Source organism: Syngnathus scovelli, chromosome 1, assembly GCF_024217435.2.
Source record: "Syngnathus scovelli strain Florida chromosome 1, RoL_Ssco_1.2, whole genome shotgun sequence".
Lineage (NCBI taxonomy): Eukaryota > Metazoa > Chordata > Actinopteri > Syngnathiformes > Syngnathidae > Syngnathus > Syngnathus scovelli.
This window is the reverse complement of record NC_090847.1, coordinates 322,571-343,669: the sequence shown is the minus strand read 5'-3', so window position 1 is coordinate 343,669 and position 21,099 is coordinate 322,571. Positions and strand designations below refer to the sequence as shown.

Genomic DNA, 21,099 nt, shown 5'->3' with positions numbered 1-21,099 from the left:
GAGCGAACTAGGCCTTCTCTGTGGAACACAAATGCAGTGGACTCTGTTGGCACGCCGCCGTTGTCCGCGTCGACTTACCAAGCTTGCCATCTCCTCGTTCTCCTGGGTGACAAAGCGCACTTTGTTTTCAAGGCGACACAGCACCAGTGAGAGTTCTTCATTCTTCCTGCTCAGGCGTTTGTTTTTGTACAGGAGTGGCAGAAACTGGCTTTCTGTTTCTCTCAGTCGCTTAAGCTGCAAGCATGAAGTGCGGGATGCGAAAGACGCACAACACGCGGGCCAGAACGTATCCATTCCTTTTGCATCGGTTTGAACGGAATCGTGGCTTTGGCTCCCAATAAAAGACATCTACCAGGCAACCGACTCGCCGCGCCGCTCAACTAATAAGCAAGCGCAATGGGTGCCTCGCTGGATGGCGCGCATCAAACGTAGCGCAAACCTTCAAGCGTGCCGTCAATAAATTACCAGTTCATTGCGCTCTTCAGAAAGCAGGGCGTTTCGATCCTCCAGTTTCCTGATGACTGCGCTGAGCTCAGCGATTTTCAGATGAAACCTTCGCGTGTCCCGATCCTCCTGAGACTGAAAACGCCCCGCAACACACACACACAACCACTCGTTCAAAGTTCAAAACTGTTTTTGTGCTACCTTCCTCCAGCAACGAACTAAGTCATGCGTACTGCAAGTGTGTGATGAGGTGGCTTACGCTATGAAGAGGATTGCTAGTAGCGCCGTTGACCCCACTTCCAGGGTAGTTTAGGCCCGCCCTTTGGGAATCCCTCAGGGCAGCGATCTGCTGCTCGGCAGCCTGAGTCTGCAGCTGAAGGCGGTGGACGTGGCCGGCCCCAGGGATTTATCCAAAACACTAACCGCTCTGTCTTTCAGCTTGATCTCATCCATCTGGATGTACAAACGGGGAGCGCTCAGGCAGGCGGGCAAACTCATTTGCCAGAATTGTGACAAAAACAAAGAGAGCAACCGGCCAATTTTTATCTTGAATCGACTAGAACACCATTGCTGTGACAAAAGCGAAGCGAGCAACCGGACGTTTTCTTCTTGTGAAATAGAATAGAATAGAATGCCTTAGGTGTCATTGCACTGCAGGTATACAACGAAATTGGGAACATAGCCACGCACCGCGCATCTGATCAGTCCTACCAGTCGGCGGATCTCCCTCTCGCAGTCTCTCTTGGTTCGGCTCAGCTCCTCCCGATGCAAGTGATGAGCCGATCGGAGCTCGGCCGCTCGGGACTGCCAGGCCTGCTGGGCCGCTGCCAGGGCTTCTTCCGCGCTCCTGGTGGAGGCGACACCGCTCGGTCTCCCGACACCGCCGCGTCTCCTCCACTTCCGCCAGCAAAGCGCCCCCGCTCCTCACCTGAGCAGACATTGCGCCACATCGGGCCGTTGAGACCGCAACGGAGCGCCGCGACGCTTACTGAGGACAAGCTACACAATACGGTAGCGGCCGCATCGGAGCCCGACGTGGCGTGCGGATAGTCAGACACGGATTGAGCGGATCACCTTGTCCATGGAGCCGTCCCTCAGGCTGAGGACCAAGGCATTCAGTCGCTGGATCTCTCCATCTTTGATTTTGATCACTCTCATCAGCTCCATTTCATGCTGCCGCAGTAATGTCTCCCTGGTAACGGCTAACTCTTTCTGCTTCTCCTCATGGAGTTTGCTTTTGAGTTCCGTCATGGCGGCGGTGGCACGGTGGTGCTCCGCCCGCAGGTCCTGACTTCTCTCTCTCTCCAGACAGCTGACCTGACATGACTTAGACAAACTTTATTGTCATCTTGTCTGCACATGGTGCATACAAAACGAAATTTCGTTGCACACGGCTTACAACAAAGTAGTGATATTGCAGTTGAATAGAAGTAACATATCCTATGAAAATATATATATACATATACTGTATATATATATATATTACAAATAAGTATAAAGTGCAGCAGTGCTAATTATGCAATAGTGCAAGTAGGCAAAACAGTATTCAAGAGTGTGCAGAGGAATGCTAAACCATGTATTAAACTTCTATTTAAAGGGTTTACACAAGTTCAGTAAAGTTGGTAGTGCGAGATAGTGCAAGATAGAGGTCCGTAGTGTCATAAAGTACAGTTCTGTGAATGTGTGATGCAGAGTTCAGTTTAGAGCTCAACAGTTCTAATGTTCAACAGTCTGATGACAGCAGGGAAAAAGCTGTTGCAGAACCTGGTGGACCTGCAGCGGATTGTGCGAAACCTCTTCCCAGAGGGCAGCAGGGAGAACAGTCCATGGTGGGGGTGTGATGGGTCATTGATGATGTTACGGGCACGGGACATGCAGCGCTGAGATGAAATGTCCTGAATGGAGGGAAGAGGAGCCCCTATGATCCTCTCTGCTGTCCTCACCACTCTCCTCACGTTCTTCCAATCGGAGGCGGTGCAGCCTCCACACCACACAGAGAGTCAGCTTGTCAGAATGCTCTCTATGGTGCTCCTGTAGAACGTCCTCATGATGGGTGGGGGCAGGTGGGCTCTCCTCATCCTCCGCAGGAAGTACAAGCGCTTCTGTGCCCTCTTGATCAGTGCCGTAGTGTTCATAGTCCAGGTGAGGTCTTCTGTGATGTGGACCCCCAGGAATTTGGTGCTGCTGACCACCTCCACAGCTGAGCTGTTGATGATCAGTGGAGCGTGGTGAGGCTGGTTTTTTCTGAAGTCGACGATGATCTCCTTCATCTTCTCCACATTCAGGATCAGGCTGTTGTCTCTGCACCAGCCCACCAGCTGCTCCACCTCCTCTCTGTAGTCCAGGTCGTTGTTGTCTCTGATGAGCCCCACCGCCGTTGTGTCGTCTGCGAACTTCACGATGTGATTGGTGGTGAACCTGGGGACGCAGTCGTGTGTCATCAGGGTGAACAGCAGGGGGCTCAGGACGCAGCCCTGAGGGGAGCCTGTGCTGAGGGTGATGACATCAGAGGTGTTCTGTCCGACCCGGACTGACTGAGGTCTGTTGGTGAGGAAGTCTAGCAGCCAGTTGCGAAGGGGGGTGTTGAAGCCCAGGTGTTCCAATTTTCCTACTAGATGCTGTGGGATGATGGTGTTAAACGCTGAGCTGAAGTCCAGGAACAGCATCCGAACATGGGTGTTCTTCTCCTCCAGGTGAGCCAGGCTCAGGTGAAGAACGGAGGAGATGGCGTCCTGAGTGGAGCGGTTTTGCCGGTCGGCAAACTGGAACGGGTCAAATAATGGGGGGAGTCTGGAAACGATGTGATCTTTAAGCAGCCGTTCGAAGCACTTCATCATGACCGGAGTCAGTGCAACAGGCCGGTAATCATTAAATGAGGTGATTTGAGGTTTCTTCGGCACCGGAATGATGGAGGCAGTCTTAAAGCACGCTGGCACTGTGGCTTGGCCCAGCGAGGTCTTAAAAATGTCTGTGATGACCCCAGCCAGCTGACTTGCACATTCCCTGAACACACGCCCAGGAATGTTGTCGGGGCCAGGGGCCTTACGGGGGTTGACTCTCCTCAGGGTCTTCAACACATCGGCGGAGTCAAGGCAGAGTACCTCCTCTTCCTGATGGGGGACAGTTTTAACTGCTGGAGTGCCGTTTAGTGCCTCGAACCTCCCAAAGAAGTTATTTAGACCATTTAGAAAGTCAGCATCAACTTCACCCACCGGGGGGGGAGGGTGAGTTGTAGTCTGTAATCGCCCGTATGCCTTGCCACATACTCCTGGTGTTGTTGGCGTCGTGGAAACGATCCTGAATTTTTCGACTGTGGTCTCGCTTCGCTACCCTGATGGCACGGTTCAAGTTGGCTCTCGCTGTCCTCAGTGTCTCCTTGTCGCCAGACTTGAAGGCAGAGTTCCGCGCTCGTAGCGTTTGACGTACCTCCTCAGTCATCCAGGGTCGTTGGTTGCCCCGGGTGATGATATTCTTAGTGGTGCTGACGTCCTCGGTGCATTTGTTGACGTAGGCTGACACAGTCATGGCACACGCATGTCAAATCTACATCGGGGAAACTGGGAGGGAGGGAGGGCGGGAGGGAGGCAAGCAGGGAGGCAGGCAGGCAGGGAGGCAGGCAGGGAGGCAGGCAGGGAAGCAGGCAGGGAGGAAGGCAGTGTCTGTCTGTTGAGGTTTTCACCTTGTTCTTCTCCTGCTGAAGTTCTAACTGGACGTCCATCAGTTTGGCTCTCAGCTCGTCATTGGCGGCCTGAAAGGCGTCCGTTCGCTCCGCCTTGACCCGCCCTGCCGGAGCTCGTTTGGACATCTCTTACTCGAGTCTCGCCCGGTCGTCAGTCAGAGATCACAACATTTGTACCTGGAGAGCACAAACGCAGCGCTGTTTTCCACTGGCTTCGGACTCAACTTCAATCGGTACCGTAACGTACAACATCATAAACATAGATCTAGCTTGACTTATTCATTGAATAAATGCATTTGGTTCTTCAAAACTGCATCACGCAACATAGCGTGACCGAGACGGCCGTTATCCACCTGCGTGAAGTTATTTGGTGAAATGAATGAGATGTTTAAGACACCATTGTTCTGTCTCTATGTAGATGAAGGGAAATAATCGATTGCTGAAGGTCCAAAGGTGTTGTGATAAACAAATAAACATATTAGTGACATATTTGTGATAAACATATTAGGCAGGATAATCACATATGTTAACTTGACTGCCCACACTGTATTTATTTATGGTTATTTGTTAAATCGAGTACTGTTAGACATGAAACAGGAAGTGTTTAACATAAATGGACGACGAAAGGGGTACTCACCATTGTAGCTCCTGCTGGTCAATGATACGAGCCTCTTCTTGCAGTGGAAAACATACAGCCAACAAACACCGTGGAACCTAAAGGAAGGAAATTAAACATTAACATTTAGCCTCAACCAACATTCACAGATACAACGCAACGCAAACTACACAAACATAAATCTTTTAAAACACAATGAGTTGTACTTACCGTGTACGCTCTAGACGGTCCACTTGCAAGCAGAAAATAAAGATATTTCTGTTGATAATCGTCGTGTTTGTATCCGTTGTCTCGCTCAAGGCCATTGCGCCCACAGATTTGAATTTTGGCCAGAGTTCAGCCTATTGACGTCATTTCCGCGGTGTAATACCCGCATATCTGAAACGGCAAAGTTAAGAGTAGAGTTAAATAAAGTTTTTAATCAACGCAATAATTTACAAACGTTGACCAGTCGAAATAATCGTCGAAATTTGGCGTCTGTGGCTGGAAGCAGACGCCGAGTTCGACGTTCCTCCCAAATGCCACACTGCCTCGCTTTTCAGGCCAACAAAAAAACATATTTTTCAAAACAATGAGTTGTAATTACCTTGTACGCTCTAGACGGTCAAGTTGCAAGCTGAAAACAAAAATATTTGTCTTGTTAGTCGTCGTGTTACTAACCGCTGTGTCTTGTTTGCCAGCATTGCCGCTTTCCTACTTCCTGTTGCAAGCCACGCCCACGGATTATAATTTTGCCATGAGTTCCGCCTATTGACGTCATGTCCGCGTCGCATGACTGCGACGTAATATTATCTAAAACTGTTTGTGCGGCATGGTGTTGTTCTGTGCGGTATTGTGTTATTCTGTGCGGCGTCGTGTTGTTCTGTGCGGCGTAGTGTTGTTCAGTGCGGCGTCGTGTTGTTCAGTGCGGCATGTTGTTGTTCAGTGCGGCATGTTGTTGTTCAGTGCGGCATGGTGTTGTTCAGTGCGGCATGGTGTTGTTCAGTGCGGCATGGTGTTGTTCAGTGCGGCATGGTGTTGTTCAGTGCGGCATGGTGTTGTTCAGTGCGGCATGGTGTTGTTCAGTGCGGCATAATATTGTTCAGTGCGGCGTAATGTTGTTCAGTGGGGCATGGTGTTGTTCAGTGCGGCATGGTGTTGTTCAGTGCGACATGATGTTGTTCAGTGCGGCATAATGTTGTTCAGTGCGGCATAATGTTGTTCAGTGCGGCATAATGTTGTTCAGTGCGGGATGGTGTTGTTCAGTGCGGGATGGTGTTGTTCAGTGCGGCATGGTGTTGTTCAGTGCGGCATGGTGTTGTTCAGTGCGGCATGGTGTTGTTCAGTGCGGCATGGTGTTGTTCAGTGTGGCATGGTGTTGTTCAGTGCGGCATGGTGTTGTTCAGTGCGGGATGGTGTTGTTCAGTGCGGCATGGTGTTGTTCAGTGCGGCATGGTGTTGTTTAGTGCGGGATGGTGTTGTTCAGTGCGGCATGGTGTTGTTCAGTGCGGCATGGTGTTGTTCAGTGCGGCATGGTGTTGTTCAGTGCGGCATGGTGTTGTTCAGTGCGGCATGGTGTTCAGTGCGGCATGGTGTTCAGTGCGGCATAATGTTGTTCAGTGCGGCATAATGTTGTTCAGTGCGGCATGGTGTTGTTCAGTGCGGCATAATGTTGTTCAGTGCGGTATATTGTTGTTCAGTGCGGTATATTGTTGTTCAGTGGGGCATAATGTTGTTCAGTGCGGCATGGTGTTGTTCAGTGCGGGATGGTGTTGTTCAGTGCGGCATGGTGTTGTTCAGTGCGGCATGGTGTTGTTCAGTGCGGCATGGTGTTGTTCAGTGCGGCATGGTGTTGTTCAGTGCGGCATGGTGTTGTTCAGTGCGGCATGGTGTAGTTCAGTGCGGCATGGTGTAGTTCAGTGCGGCATGGTGTAGTTCAGTGCGGCATGGTGTTGTTCAGTGCGGGATGGTGTTGTTCAGTGCGGCATGGTGTTGTTCAGTGCGACATGGTGTTGTTCAGTGCGACATGATGTTGTTCAGTGCGGCATAATGTTGTTCAGTGCGGCATAATGTTGTTCAGTGCGGCATAATGTTGTTCAGTGCGGCATGGTGTTGTTCAGTGCGGCATGGTGTTGTTCAGTGCGGCATGGTGTTGTTCAGTGCGGCATGGTGTTGTTCAGTGCGGCATGGTGTTGTTCAGTGCGGCATGGTGTTGTTCAGTGCGGCATGGTGTTGTTCAGTGCGGCATGGTGTTGTTCAGTGCGGCGTCGTGTTGTTCAGTGCGGTGTCGTGTTGTTCAGTGCAGCATGGTGTTGTTCAGTGCGGAATGGTGTTGTTCAGTGCGGCATGGTGTTGTTCAGTGCGGCATGGTGTTGTTAAGTGCGGCATGGTGTTGTTCAGTGCGGCGTAATGTTGTTCAGTGGGGCATGGTGTTGTTCAGTGCGGCATGGTGTTGTTCAGTGCGGCATGGTGTTGTTCAGTGCGGCATGGTGTTGTTCAGTGCGGCATGGTGCTGTTCAGTGCGGCATGGTGCTGTTCAGTGCGGCATGGTGTTGTTCAGTGCGGCATGGTGTTGTTCAGTGCGGCATGGTGTTGTTCAGTGCGGCATGGTGTTGTTCAGTGCGGCATGGTGTTTTTCAGTGCGGCATAATGTTGTTCAGTGCGGCATAATGTTGTTCAGTGCGGCATAATGTTGTTCAGTGCGGCATAAAGTTGTTCAGTGCGGCATAATGTTGTTCAGTGCGGGATGGTGTTGTTCAGTGCGGCATGGTGTTGTTCAGTGCGGCATGGTGTTGTTCAGTGCGGCATGGTGTTGTTCAGTGCGGCATGGTGTTGTTCAGTGCGGCATGGTGTTGTTCAGTGCGGCATGGTGTTGTTCAGTGCGGCATGGTGTTGTTCAGTGCGGGATGGTGTTGTTCAGTGCGGGATGGTGTTGTTCAGTGCGGCATGGTGTTCAGTGCGGCATAATGTTGTTCAGTGCGGCATAATGTTGTTCAGTGCGGCATGGTGTTGTTCAGTGCGGCATAATGTTGTTCAGTGCGGCATAATGTTGTTCAGTGCGGTATAATGTTGTTCAGTGCTGCATGGTGTTGTTCAGTGCTGCATGGTGTTGTTCAGTGCGGGATGGTGTTGTTCAGTGCGGCATGGTGTTGTTCAGTGCGGCATGGTGTTGTTCAGTGCGGCATGGTGTTGTTCAGTGCGGCATGGTGTTGTTCAGTGCGGCATGGTGTTGTTCAGTGCGGCATGGTGTTGTTCAGTGCGGCATGGTGTTGTTCAGTGCGGCATGGTGTTGTTCAGTGCGGCATGGTGTTGTTCAGTGCGGCATGGTGTTGTTCAGTGCGGCATGGTGTTGTTCAGTGCGGCATGGTGTTGTTCAGTGCGGCATGGTGTTGTTCAGTGCGGCATGGTGTAGTTCAGTGCGGCATGGTGTTGTTCAGTGCGGGATGGTGTTGTTCAGTGCGGCATGGTGTAGTTCAGTGCGGCATGGTGTTGTTCAGTGCGACATGATGTTGTTCAGTGCGGCATAATGTTGTTCAGTGCGGCATAATGTTGTTCAGTGCGGCATAATGTTGTTCAGTGCGGCATGGTGTTGTTTAGTGCGGGATGGTGTTGTTCAGTGCGGCATGGTGTTGTTCAGTGCGGCATGGTGTTGTTCAGTGCGGCATGGTGTTGTTCAGTGCGGCATGGTGTTGTTCAGTGCGGCATGGTGTTGTTCAGTGCGGCATGGTGTTGTTCAGTGCGGCATGGTGTTGTTCAGTGCGGGATGGTGTTGTTCAGTGCGGCATGGTGTTCAGTGCGGCATAATGTTGTTCAGTGCGGCATAATGTTGTTCAGTGCGGCATGGTGTTGTTCAGTGCGGCATAATGTTGTTCAGTGCGGCATAATGTTGTTCAGTGCGGTATATTGTTGTTCAGTGGGGCATAATGTTGTTCAGTGCGGCATGGTGTAGTTCAGTGCGGCATGGTGTAGTTCAGTGCGGCATGGTGTTGTTCAGTGCGGAATGGTGTTCAGTGCGGGATGGTGTTGTTCAGTGCGGGATGGTGTTGTTCAGTGCGGGATGGTGTTGTTCAGTGCGGGATGGTGTTGTTCAGTTTGGCATGGTGTTGTTCAGTGCGGCATGGTGTTGTTCAGTGCGGCATGGTGTTGTTCAGTGCGGAATGGTGTTGTTCAGTGCGGGATGGTGTTGTTCAGTGCGGGATGGTGTTGTTCAGTGCGGGATGGTGTTGTTCAGTGCGGCATGGTGTTGTTCAGTGCGGCATGGTGTTGTTCGGCATGGTGTTGTTCAGTGCGGCATGGATTTGTTCAGTGCGGCATGGTGTTGTTCAGTGCGGGATGGTGTTCAGTGCGGGATGGTGTTGTTCAGTGCGGGATGGTGTTGTTCAGTGCGGCATGGTGTTGTTCAGTGCGGCATGGTGTTGTTCAGTGCGGCATAATGTTGTTCAGTGCGGCATGGTGTTGTTCAGTGCGGCATGGTGTTGTTCAGTGCGGCATGGTGTTGTTCAGTGCGGCATGGTGTTGTTCAGTGCGGCATGGTGTTGTTCAGTGCGGCATGGTGTTGTTCAGTGCGGCATGGTGTTGTTCAGTGCGGCATGGTGTTGTTCAGTGCGGCATGGTGTTGTTCAGTGCGGCATGGTGTTGTTCAGTGCGGCGTCGTGTTGTTCAGTGCAGCATGGTGTTGTTCAGTGCGGAATGGTGTTGTTCAGTGCGGCATGGTGTTGTTCAGTGCGGCATGGTGTTAAGTGCGGCATGGTGTTGTTCAGTGCGGCGTAATGCTGTTCAGTGCGGCATGGTGTTGTTCAGTGCGGCATGGTGTTGTTCAGTGCGGCATGGTGTTGTTCAGTGCGGCATGGTGTTGTTCAGTGCAGCATGGTGCTGTTCAGTGCGGCATGGTGCTGTTCAGTGCGGCATGGTGTTGTTCAGTGCGGCATGGTGTTGTTCAGTGCGGCATGGTGTTGTTCAGTGCGGCATGGTGTTGTTCAGTGCGGCATGGTGTTGTTCAGTGCGGCATGGTGTTGTTCAGTGCGGCATGGTGTTGTTCAGTGCGGCATGGTGTTGTTCAGTGCGGCATGGTGTTTTTCAGTGCGGCATAATGTTGTTCAGTGCGGCATAATGTTGTTCAGTGCGGCATAATGTTGTTCAGTGCGGCATAATGTTGTTCAGTGCGGCATAATGTTGTTCAGTGCGGGATGGTGTTGTTCAGTGCGGCATGGTGTTGTTCAGTGCGGCATGGTGTTGTTCAGTGCGGCATGGTGTTGTTCAGTGCGGCATAATGTTGTTCAGTGCGGCACCTAGCACCTAGAAGGTAAATAAATAGGAAGGAAGGACTCACCGGTGACGTCGTCGCCCACGTCCAAGCGTTGTACTTTGTATTTTCATCCTTCTGACAGTGGAAAACATATAGCCAACAAACACCGTGGAACCTAAACGAATGAAAGAAAACTATCATTTGGCCACAACCAACATTCACAGATACAACACAATGTGACGTGCGGTGTTGAGGTTAAAGGTTGAGTGAAGGGCCCTCGTTTTAAACTACTTTTTTGAAAAGGAGTGGGAACAAGTAAGACGTATTTAATTTATTTATTGGGAAGTAGTAAGATTTATTAAATTTATTTAATCTACTTTTCTTCCCAGGCAAAATTTGACGTGCTGCAATTCCAAATTTCCAAAGTGAATGAAGGAATGAAATCCTTTAAATTATGATTTTGTATAAATACTAGGCATAAACACAAAATCTACGGCACAAAATGGGCAGACTTTACTTGTTTGAAAAGGACTGGTTACAAGACAGACTTTTTTAATTTATTTAATGGGAAGAAGACTTATTTAGTTTAATTGATCTATTTTTGTTCCCTGGCAAAATTCGATTTGCTGCAATTCCAAATTTCCAAAGTGAATGAAGGAATGAAGTCGTTTAAATTATGATTTTGTATAAATACTAGGCATAGACACAAAATCTACGGCACAAAACGGGCAGACTTTACTTGTTTGAAGAGGACTGGTTGCAAGACAGACTTTTCTGATTTATTTAATGGGAAGAAGACTTATTTAGTTTATTTAATCTCTTTTTGTTGCCTGGCAAAATTGGATTTGCTGAAATTGTATTTTGCCAAATCTTGACTTGAGACCTGATAGGAAGTATTAAACGCTCAGTTAAATCGATACAAGTTGGTAATAAGAGCGAGTAATGTTGGTTGAAGCGATGAATGAAGGTTAAAAGCAATTTAAATTATGACTTTGTATAAATACTAGATATTAACAGAACATCTACTGCGCAAAATGGGCAGAGTTTACTTGTTTGAGAAGGAGTGGCTTATTTAAGTCTAAGATTTATTTAATCTGTTTGTTCCCAGGCAAAATTGGATGTGATGCAATTCCAAATTTCACCACATGATGGTGCCAAATTTTGACTTCATAGGACATATTCAACACTTAACTATTATGTTCAAGGTAATCAGATTTGTTTATTATTCTAATGGCCTTTTCAAAACTATTCTGGATTACTACTTTGGATCTATTCTACATTACTTGGCAACAACATACTCTGTAACAGATTAGGCAGTATAATCACATATGTTAACTTGAGAGTGCCCACACTCAATCTACTTATCGTGATGTGTTAAATCAATTACTGTTAGACATTATTATTCTGATAATCTACCAAATCTTTGAATTGAAGAATTTGTGATTTAATTAATAGCTTGTTGTTATGTTCAGGGTAATCAGACTTGTATATAATTCTAATGGCCTTCTTTTGAAAACTATTCTGAATTACAACTTTGGATCTTATATTACTTTGCAACAATATACTCGGTGACAGATTAGGCAGTATAATCACATATGTTAACTTCAGTGCCCACACTGTATTTATTTATGGTTATTTGTTAAATCAAGTACTGTTAGACATGAAATAGGAAGTGTTTAACATAAATGTTATGGCTACTCACCGTTGTAGCTCGCTCCTGGTCAATGATACGAGCCTCTTCTTGCAGTGGAAAACTTGCAGCCAACAAACACCGTGGAACCTAAAGGAATGAAATTAAACATTAACATTTCGCCTGGACCAATATTCACACGTACAACGCAACGCGGCTACACTTCTGCTAGCGCCTCAGCTACACGTTGCTATTACAAACGTAAATCTCTTTAAACACAATGAGTGTTACTTACCGTGTACGCTGTAGACGGTCCAGTTGCAAGCAGAAAATAAAGATATTTCTGTTGATATTCGTCGTTGCTCAGTGGCTCACGGCCATCGCGCCAACAGATTTGAATTTTGGTGGAAGGTCAGCCAATTACGTCATATCCGCGGCACATGACTGCGACGTAATACCCGCTTATCTGAAACGGCAGTTAAAAGTAGAGTTACATCAAGTTTTCTTTTTTAATCAACGCAATCATTTACAACCGTTGACCAGAAAGAATCGTCGAAATTCGACGTTCCCCCCAAACGCCACACTCACTCGCTTTTCAGGGCAACAAAAGTACTTCTTTTTAAAAACGATGAGTTGTACTTACCGTGTACGCTCTGGACGGTCCAGTTGCAAGCAGAAAATAAAAATATTTCTCTCGTTAGTCGTATGTTACCATCCGCTGTGTCTTTGTCAACATCGCCATTTTCCTACTTCCTGTTGCGAGCCACGCCCACGGATTTAAATTCTGGCGGAAGAGCCCGCCCATTGGCGTCGTTTTCGCGTATAGCAAATCCGATTGGTTGGGAAGGGGGCGCGGTTATGCAGCCGAGGGGTCCTGTGATCGGTGGGATGTAAAGTAGGCGTCGACGTCACGTCCGCGTCACGTGACCACGACGTGGCAGACGTCATATAGCAACCGCTGTTTTGTTTAGTAGACTTACAGTTGTTATGCATTGACATAATGGCGCACACTCCAAATAGATTTAAATAAATTAAATAATTCTTCTGCCCACTCCCTTTTAAACAAGTTAACTCTCCCCGCGGATTTGAATTCCGGCGGAAGTTCTTACAGTTGTTATGCGTTGACATAATGGCGCACTGGTTAGCATGTCCACCTCTTAAGCATGATGTTGCGGGTTCGACGCCTGATCAATGTTAGCATGGAGTGAGCTGAAGTGCATGGCGCTGAAGATTTGAATCTTTGAAATGCGCTGAGGTCTGACGTATCAGGCAGAATGGTTTGCCATCACGTTCAACAAAAAATAGAAACTTTCCCACTCTGATAAAAACGTCCTGTGTTCATCTACATATTTTCGTTTTGCTGTGCATCTTTTCCCTGCCATTTCGAGAGCCCAATTGACACTAATAGTTTACTGGAATGTGTTTGCCCATCCTACTTTGTGGAATTTCACCACATGCGCTTTTGACGAAAATACTAAATTGAACTCAAGTGAAGCCAACACGCACAACCCCCCCCCCCCCCCCCCCCACACACACACACACACACCTACACACACACACACAAATGTTGATATGAACATAAAAGAGCCGCATGCGGTTCGGGAGTTGCGGCTTGGCCAAACCTGTACTATACAACTTTATTTGTGTAAAATTTTCACAACAGCTGTCACACAAACAAAGCGGGAAAAACCGAAGACGTGCGTGTTCCGCCCACGCTGGATTTATTTGCACCTTTGAAAAGACACCGTATTGCCGCAGATGTGGCAAAGAGTACTTTTGGGCATCTGAGACGGAAGGATGTCCAAAGCATCACGTCACCTGCTCTGGTAGGAATGGTGGTGGGACGTTGAGGTCAACCGCTTTGGGGTTGGCTGAATCTTTGGTCGCAGGATGCCACACACTTGAAGACAGAAGCAGAAAAGCAGAGCTAAATGCAAAATGTACTCACCGGTGACTCCAATTTTTTCCCCCCCTGAAGAAATGGATGGACGGGTGGCCCCGGCTGGCCGGTGGGACTCTTGTTATTCTGACCCTTTTTAGTGCGCGTTTGGGGCAACAACCGTTTTTTGTGGCGCTCTCTTCTGGTTCAAGAGTGCCCTGCATGTGAATTTGCCTTTCCTGCCTTCTGATTGGATGAGCGCCGGTGTGACGCGGTGCCTCTGTCACCGTGGCGGGGGGTATACGTCGGCATCGGAGCGTCTGCCAACGTCTGAGACCGGCTGGCAGTGTATCGGAGGTGTCGAGTGCGGTGCCGCTGGAGCTCACTCACCAGCTGGTGTTAGGGCCACAGAATGAAGGCCAAGGAGAAGACTAGAAAGAGAAACAGAAACTTCTCCTCCAATTGTTTGATTTGTCTCTTGTGAGCTTCGATGAATTCTTTCAGCTCTTTGTTCCTCTAGGACGGACAAATGGAAAGTAGCCTTCAAAAGCCAGTAAGCGTGCAAGTAAGTGCCGGGCTGGCTTTGGGCCCTTACCTGTTGCGCGCTGTGCAGCAGATCCATTCTCTCTTGGAGGATGCAAGCGTCGCGCTCCCTCAACTCCCACATCAGGGCTCGCTTCCATTGGTCCACGGCGCTCCTAAGCTCTTGTCTCTGATCCGCCGTCAGCACGTCATTCACGCCAGCGTGGCTGGCTTTTTCGCCGTCCGTGGCGGGGCAGTCCCGCTGCGGTAGCGCCTCGTACAACATGGCCTCCAGCTCCATGATCCTCTGGGCCGCAATCCTCGTCCATCAGTAGTCCGGCGGGAGATTTGAGGGCGGCTTACCTTATGAGCCTGGTCCATGGAACGCTTCCTGAAGTCCAACTCTTCATCCAGGTAGCCCTTCTGGTTGCAGAACATATCCTAGCACAGCTCAAGGTCAGAATTGTTGGGGCACATTGCCCCGAGTTCCCCTTGGCTGATGTCGCGTGTCTGTCTACCTTCTCACTTTCAATGTCCAACATCTTCTGTTGAAGTGCTGACTTGGTCACTTTGATGTATTCTAACCACTGAGGAAAGGCTGCTGTCACATAAGCAGAATGCGAGAGCGTGCGTGGACGTGCGCGTTACCTTCTCGGCTAGGGTGGGAAGGGTCCTGGCGTGAATCACGACCACCTGCTCCTCGTTGGTGAGATTCTGCAAGAGCCCAAAGGCACAGCGTCAACAAGGTTCTTTCAGCGCAAAGCCTTCCAAAAGTCACATTTGAGCCGCCGAGTCTCGTGGAGTGCGAACATAAGGAGTTCGACATACACTTACGGCGTTATCGCCCAGGATGTCCAGCTTCTTCATCAGATCACTGATGACGATGTCCTGGGGAAAGGCGCAAGGAGCAATGTAAGGTGTTCTGGGACCTCAGGTTAAGGTTAGGGTTGCGAGGGACGCCTTACGTACGCTCACGCCGTCGGCCTCGCAGTAGATCTGCAAAGGGCTGAGGCCGTCTGGGAAACGGACTTGCAGAAACTTCAAGACGGGGGAGCGCCACTCCCTCTCCTGAAAGGCAGAGGCATGCATCCGTCCGTCCGTCCGTCCGTCCGTCCGTCACATCTCTGGCCTCAAAACGCTTGTGCGAGTCTTCCCACCTCCAGCTCCAGGATGCGGAACTCAAGCAGTTCGTTTTGGTCTCGGATATCCTGGATGTGCTCTTTCAGACGCGCTTCTTCCGCCTCCATCCGCCTGACCTGAAAAGACAGTCAGACCTCATCTGCGGGGCTTCCGGACGGGTGTGACGCCAAGCGACTCCGCCCAGCGCCTTTCTTTCCGTCACCTTTTCGGCCAACTGCTGATTGCTCTGACGCAGCAGCTGCTTCTCCTCCACCCACTTGACATTCTAGAAGAGACAAACGCGTGGACAGCTTTGGAATGTTGTGTCATTTTCATCCACAAATTCTTTGGTTGACTGGAAAATGACATTTGCTTTTCTCCACATTTTCCCAGCCACGTTCAGGGGGGGGGGGGGGGGGGGGGTTGTTGGTCTGAGAAAAAGGTGTGCTCATTGATAAGCTTACCTGTCCTTGTTGCTTCAGCGCTGACTCCAGATCTGCTACTCTGCTTTGATAGTGACCCATTTCTACTGTCATGTAACATGGGGGGAAGAGATGGTGCAAATGGTAAAATATGGATTGTTCACAGGAATAAATTGGCAGAGCTGAAATTCCAAATTTGTCCAAAAGATGGCGCCAGACCAAAACATGAGACCAAAAAAGGGGCCAAAATAAGCTAAGCAAGTTAAAATAGAAATAAAACAGGAACACGGTGTCGGATTGTGAGTCACGCATGGACGCACAAATGTGATTTTTACTTTTTGATTTCTTTGCTTGGCTAAAAATGTATTCTGTAACAGCTTAAAGCAATATTGTTAGTCAATTCGATCAAGGGACCCGTCACTATGAGAATAGTGGCGTGACATAAATTGTTTGGAGAAGCACAAATGTGATTTTTACTTCTTGATTTCTTTGCTTGGCTAAAAATTGATTCCCTCTTTCATGAACTGTGTTTTGCAATCGAATTGTTCTGGGATTGAATGATTTTATTAACACGGGTATCAGTGGGTGAAATTGTTCGGTTTCTGGAGTGATTAAGATTTGTAATTCTATTTCATGTTTCTTCAATAAATGTGTTGTGTATATTCATCTACTTTGTTGTGCGCTGATTTGTACTGAATGTACAATCGATGGTTCGGGGTTGATTTGACAATTTGATTAATGTGCAGGGGGTTATTATGGTATAACATAGGACCGTAATAAATAAAAGTAACATCAGACAATTTTAGAGAATTGAATAACTTTCGTAGTTATTTGAGACACGAGTGAATTTCAATCCGTTTGAAAGTTTGCTTCGTCTGAATAAATTAACGGAAGTGTTTGAATCGGATTATCGGTTTGGTGTAGAACTGAAAGTAATTTAATTATTTGAAGGGCGCAGGCCCGTTTCCCCTTTTGACGGGCCGCGTAAAAAGTAACTCCGAACATGTTAGAGAATTAAATAACTTTCGTAGATATTTAAGGGAAGAGTGATTATTGAAAGAGGTGCGTTTGACACTACCATCAGCTTTTCTCTGGTCTGAAAGGAGGAGGAGGGAGGCTCCTCCTCCTCCTTTCAGACCAGAGAACACCCGAGGCTGGGTGAGAACGGGGAGGCTGCGACCCGGCCGGGGGTTGCGGGAAGGGGCGCCACCTTGATCTCCTTCTCGGCGTCGTAGTCCCCTCCGCTGGTCTGGGCTAGCAGAGCGTAGGCTCGTTGCAGCGCTTGATATTCTTGCGTCAGCTGGCGGTAGCGAAGCTCCGCCTCCTCATGCACACACCAATGCAACACAGCACTAGTACCAGAATCAGTCAGACCGGCGACAAAGCACCCGCGACGCAAAGACGAGTCCGATTCCAGGCTGAAGAGGAATGTTTGGCGCCAATACGCTGGCAGAAATGGCGGGCTACCTCTTCGGGTTCCGTGTCGGGGGTTCTGTCGGTGTGAAAAGACAAGGACGATCCGTCCGAGTCCACCAACACGTCTTCGTCGTAGCCGTAAAATGTTTCGATGACCTGCGGGCGCGGAAGCAAACATCTCTCTGAACAAACTGAAGCGACACCTCACGATGAATCGACGAGAGGAACGATAGCGAGAAAAAGGCCATTTCATCTTGCGCAACACCAAGCAGCCGCAAACAAACAGACTCACCTTGCAGGACCTCACGCTTTGTTCCTCCTCAGAGATTCTCGACGTCGGTATCGTAGCAGCAAATCTCTCTCCTGTCGACACAAATAATCCGCCTTTGAGATTCTTTGGATGCAAAGGGAACGAACGGCTCCGGCGCAGAAACAAACGCGACTCACGATGACATTTCTGACATGAGCTCCTGTCTCCAGAGCCTGAAAAACCCGTCACCGGCGATGATTGGAGGGACGCTCGTCTTTTCCAAAAGTGACAACTACAGGGTGTGTCAGGGTTTTCCAGATTATCTTTATCGTATGATTATGTTGCTTTGACTTTGACTGCAACCTGTAATAAATAATATTATTTATCCCTTATTTATCCCTATCGCTTATCCCTTCCTACACAAAGTCGTAAAACATCCCTTGCTATGTTTTGACTAGAGGTCAAGGGCTTTCTCTATTCAATCCACTCTTACACCCACCCTGTTTCTCTTAATAAAAATGCTCGTGCGGGAGCCGAGAGTCAGACTTCATTCGTACAACGGATGGACTCTCCACCTGCAGGTGTCCAAAAGAACTTACTTGTCTCCCGTGTGGTTCTTGCAAAATAAGTTGGAGCGAGCGCAACTCTAACAGGGTGCATTTTGCCACTAGCTGCCTACGGACAATGACGTCGCGCTCGCGGCTCATGGTTGACGGGCTGAGCAGCCGGGCGAGTCCGTCGTTTTCAGCGCACAGCGAGTGGCAAAGGCGCTGACAAAACGGGAGCTTTGAGCTGCTGAAAACGGCAAAACAAGTCTAAAGCGTGTTCAAACGCGTGCGCACAATGCTCCTGCTTGAAAGGTCGGAGTTTAAGGGGCCAATTTTTTGGATGGCGGCCGCCGGCCAAGCTTTGGACGGAAAAGGTTTCCTGGCGACAGCGAGCGAGCGCGGCGCTGCCGTACGTGCACCGAGTCACCTGCCTGAAGACCTTGGACAAGTCGTCGATGATGTGCCGCTGCTCCACAACTTGAAGGAACTCCATTTCACCGTCCTGCTGGCCGCAACCGCGCTCCAGGTCATTGAGCGAACTAGGCCTTCTCTGTGGAACACAAATGCAGTGGACTCTGTTGGCACGCCGCCGTTGTCCGCGTCGACTTACCAAGCTTGCCATCTCCTCGTTCTCCTGGGTGACAAAGCGCACTTTGTTTTCAAGGCGACACAGCACCAGTGAGAGTTCTTCATTCTTCCTGCTCAGGCGTTTGTTTTTGTACAGGAGTGGCAGAAACTGGCTTTCTGTTTCTCTCAGTCGCTTAAGCTGCAAGTGCGGGATGCGAAAGACGCACAACACGCGGGCCAGAACGTATCCATTCCTTTTGCATCGGTTTGAACGGAATCGTGGCTTTGGCTCCCAATAAAAGACATCTACCAGGCAACCGACTCGCCGCGCCGCTCAACTAATAAGCAAGCGCAATGGGTGCCTCGCTGGATGGCGCGCATCAAACGTAGCGCAAACCTTCAAGCGTGCCGTCAATAAATTACCAGTTCATTGCGCTCTTCAGAAAGCAGGGCGTTTCGATCCTCCAGTTTCCTGATGACTGCGCTGAGCTCAGCGATTTTCAGATGAAACCTTCGCGTGTCCCGATCCTCCTGAGACTGAAAACGCCCCGCAACACACACACACAACCACTCGTTCAAAGTTCAAAACTGTTTTTGTGCTACCTTCCTCCAGCAACGAACTAAGTCATGCGTACTGCAAGTGTGTGATGAGGTGGCTTACGCTATGAAGAGGATTGCTAGTAGCGCCGTTGACCCCACTTCCAGGGTAGTTTAGGCCCGCCCTTTGGGAATCCCTCAGGGCAGCGATCTGCTGCTCGGCAGCCTGAGTCTGCAGCTGAAGGCGGTGGACGTGGCCGGCCCCAGGGATTTATCCAAAACACTAACCGCTCTGTCTTTCAGCTTGATCTCATCCATCTGGATGTACAAACGGGGAGCGCTCAGGCAGGCGGGCAAACTCATTTGCCAGAATTGTGACAAAAACAAAGAGAGCAACCGGCCAATTTTTATCTTGAATCGACTAGAACACCATTGCTGTGACAAAAGCGAAGCGAGCAACCGGACGTTTTCTTCTTGTGAAATAGAATAGAATAGAATGCCTTAGGTGTCATTGCACTGCAGGTATACAACGAAATTGGGAACATAGCCACGCACCGCGCATCTGATCAGTCCTACCAGTCGGCGGATCTCCCTCTCGCAGTCTCTCTTGGTTCGGCTCAGCTCCTCCCGATGCTGGTGATGAGCCGATCGGAGCTCGGCCGCTCGGGACTGCCAGGCCTGCTGGGCCGCTGCCAGGGCTTCTTCCGCGCTCCTGGTGGAGGCGACACCGCTCGGTCTCCCGACACCGCCGCGTCTCCTCCACTTCCGCCAGCAAAGCGCCCCCGCTCCTCACCTGAGCAGACATTGCGCCACATCAGGCCGTTGACCCGTGGAACCTAAAGGAAGGAAATTAAACATTAACATTTAGCCTCAACCAACATTCACAGATACAACGCAACGCAAACTACACAAACATAAATCTTTTAAAACACAATGAGTTGTACTTACCGTGTACGCTCTAGACGGTCCACTTGCAAGCAGAAAATAAAGATATTTCTGTTGATAATCGTCGTGTTTGTATCCGTTGTCTCGCTCAAGGCCATTGCGCCCACAGATTTGAATTTTGGCCAGAGTTCAGCCTATTGACGTCATTTCCGCGGTGTAATACCCGCATATCTGAAACGGCAAAGTTAAGAGTAGAGTTAAATAAAGTTTTTAATCAACGCAATAATTTACAAACGTTGACCAGTCGAAATAATCGTCGAAATTTGGCGTCTGTGGCTGGAAGCAGACGCCGAGTTCGACGTTCCTCCCAAATGCCACACTGCCTCGCTTTTCAGGCCAACAAAAAAACATATTTTTCAAAACAATGAGTTGTAATTACCTTGTACGCTCTAGACGGTCAAGTTGCAAGCTGAAAACAAAAATATTTGTCTTGTTAGTCGTCGTGTTACTAACCGCTGTGTCTTGTTTGCCAGCATTGCCGCTTTCCTACTTCCTGTTGCAAGCCACGCCCACGGATTATAATTTTGGCATGAGTTCCGCCTATTGACGTCATGTCCGCGTCGCATGACTGCGACGTAATATTATCTAAAACTGTTTGTGCGGCATGGTGTTGTTCTGTGCGGTATTGCGTTATTCTGTGCGGCGTCGTGTTGTTCTGTGCGGCGTTGTTGTTCAGTGCGGCATGTTGTTGTTCAGTGCGGCATGTTGTTCAGTGCGGCATGTTGTTGTTCAGTGCGGCATGGTGTTGTTAAGTGCGGCATGGTGTTGTTAAGTGCGGCATGGTGTTGTTAAGTGCGGCATGGTGTTGTTAAGTGCGGCATGGTGTTGTTAAGTGCGGCATGGTGTTGTTAAGTGCGGCATGGTGTTGTTCAGTGCGGCATGGTGTTGTTCAGTGCGGCATGGTGTTGTTCAGTGCGGGATGGTGTTGTTCAGTGCGGCATGGTGTTGTTCAGTGCGGCATGGTGTTGTTCAGTGCGGCATGGTGTTGTTCAGTGCGGCATGGTGTTGTTCAGTGCGGCATAATATTGTTCAGTGCGGCGTAATGTTGTTCAGTGGGGCATGGTGTTGTTCAGTGCGGCATGGTGTTGTTCAGTGCGACATGATGTTGTTCAGTGCGGCATAATGTTGTTCAGTGCGGCATAATGTTGTTCAGTGCGGCATAATGTTGTTCAGTGCGGGATGGTGTTGTTCAGTGCGGCATGGTGTTGTTCAGTGCGGCATGGTGTTGTTCAGTGCGGCATGGTGTTGTTCAGTGCGGCATGGTGTTGTTCAGTGCGGCATGGTGTTGTTCAGTGCGGCAT

At 49.3% G+C, this 21,099-nt stretch overlaps 1 long non-coding RNA gene across 1 annotated transcript; it reads right to left on the bottom strand.

Moving 5' to 3' along the window:
• Window positions 1-10,032: 10,032 nt before the first annotated feature.
• LOC125989924 (uncharacterized) lies at window positions 10,033-12,379 on the bottom strand. Its single transcript, XR_007488751.2, has 4 exons — window positions 12,237-12,379; window positions 11,889-12,059; window positions 11,666-11,743; window positions 10,033-10,138 (listed from the first exon to the last, which is right to left on the bottom strand). It is a non-coding gene; the product is annotated as an uncharacterized lncRNA (long non-coding RNA).
• Between the last annotated feature and the right edge of the window lie 8,720 nt (window positions 12,380-21,099).